This window comes from Arvicanthis niloticus, chromosome 3 (genome assembly GCF_011762505.2).
Source record: "Arvicanthis niloticus isolate mArvNil1 chromosome 3, mArvNil1.pat.X, whole genome shotgun sequence".
Lineage (NCBI taxonomy): Eukaryota > Metazoa > Chordata > Mammalia > Rodentia > Muridae > Arvicanthis > Arvicanthis niloticus.
Genome location: NC_047660.1, coordinates 133812011 through 133814081, shown reverse-complemented (window position 1 = coordinate 133814081; position 2071 = coordinate 133812011).

Here is a 2071-nt window from a genome sequence, read left to right as displayed (position 1 = left end):
GGACTATCTTAAGGATGGAAGCCAACTCAGAAATCACCTGAGATCCTTGGCTGCATCCTTAGAGCAACCAGAGAAGAACCAGTGTATGATCCGTGAGAAGTCACAAGCAGAGAGACTGCTGAGCCAGACAACTCAGCAGAAGTTGCCAGCACTGGGCAGATCCTTCAAAGGTGGGGTCAGAATGAGGAAAAGCTTTCCTAATCACTGTACTGATGAGGAAGAGGCCAGTTGTACTAGTCTAATGAGTTAAGGGTCTGATTTCACAACTCTTGGATGTGGGCGAGGGAATGGTTAAATATAGCATTCAACTATGATATATATATATATATATTAGTTCCCGTCTACCTGCTGCAGCTCAGGGAGGCAGAAGCGAGGGAATTTGACTTAGTTCACTCTACACAGCACAGGCGGATGCTGGGCTGAGAAGCAGAGCATGTAGAAGTCTTAGCCTGAAGTCCCAAAGGGGCAGAGCTCCTGAGTGGGGGGTCTCCAGGCCAAAGCAACTGCCCGGGAGACCAGTGGTCTCTGTCTTTGGGCTCTCAGATGCCGCTGAGAGCCGTGGAAGAACTGAGATGGAGGTCATACAGGCTGAACTGGCCCGCAGCCAAGAGAAATGAGAGGGAGAGGAATGGCGGCCACTCCATGGGGTGAGAAACTCTTGGTTACCAGGACTTGCTTGGCTGGGTCAGCTAGCTTGTTTGAGTTGGCAGGCTTCCACAGCAGGAACATAGAGAAGTTTTCTGGTGGGACATTAAGCAGTGGCTCAGTAGTCAAAAGGCCTTCTCCACGGTTCCCCACGGTGGGGCCCCAACAACACGAGGAAATCCATGGTTTTAAAAGGTTTATTGTCATGGTGGAAAGTGGATGAGTTGTACTCCCCCCACCCCTTGTTCCTCAGGGCAGACCTGAGTTAAATAGGGAGGGAGGAGGGAGAAGGGTCTGGGAAGGAAGGCTTAATTGGGTACGCCCTCTGGCCTTTAGGTATCTCATTAATATAGAGATCTCTCGAAGTCCTGAGGCCTGTAGTCACACCCTCTACCTGTGGAGAGGCTGGTAGGGGCATTGCCCTATGTGACTGAAAGGCGCTGATCAATGGAGGCCTTTGGCCACGTGTCAGGAGCTTGGAGTCTGTGAGCCTGGTGAAATGCATGCCATCCCTTGCAGGGTATCCAGCCATCTCTAGCCAGTGCTCCACCAGAAACCAAGTTATCCTTTCATGGTCCCACAGAGAATTTTTTTTTTTTTTTACTCCTAAGTTCAATTTTATACTTGTCTTAAGAAAAAGCCTGCTTGCCTATTTTTAAAAACCTTTTATTGATTCTTTGTGAATTTCACACCACAAACCTTCAACCCACTCATCTCCTCATCCCTTTGTATCCACCCTCTGCTCTTGCAACCCCCACCCCTGCCACCAACAGAAAATAAAATAAGATAGAAACAATCTTGTACTGGAAGGTGTAATGTGTCCCAGTGTGTCCCACAGAACACCCTTTATCCAGACGTCTTTACTTGCAAATATTCATTGCTGTGAGCCAATCGTCTGGTTCAAGGCCTTTGGCTTCTACTGCACTATAAATACTGTATCCTCACTGGGACTCCTCTCAGATACCCTGTTGTTGCCCTGTGTAATGATGATCCTGAAGCTTTGGATCTGTAGTATCAGGCCCTTCACAATGTGTCAGTAGTTCATAGATAAATTAGATGTTGACATGGGTCAGGTCAAAGCCCTGGATCTGGGCCCTCTCTGGGCCTGGGAGGTAGCTGAGTTGGTCAGCCTGCCAGCCATCCTGTGCCTGCAGTGTCAGGATGAGTGCTACAGCATTGCTCTGGCTAGCTCACCCAATGCCACAGCTGACAAGGAGAAGGGTCAGCTCTTCTGATTTCATACTCTCGGGCTGGCTCACCCATGCCTTCTCCACCAGGACTAGCTCTAGTGTGCTGCTCAGGTCAAGTGCAGGGCCCATTCTCCTGCGTGTTGCAGTGAAGGGCAGGACCAGTTCTCCTGCTCTCATGACCCCAGGGCCAGCTCACCTGCCTGCCACAGGCTCTGAGGGGAGAGGTGGGAGAAAGA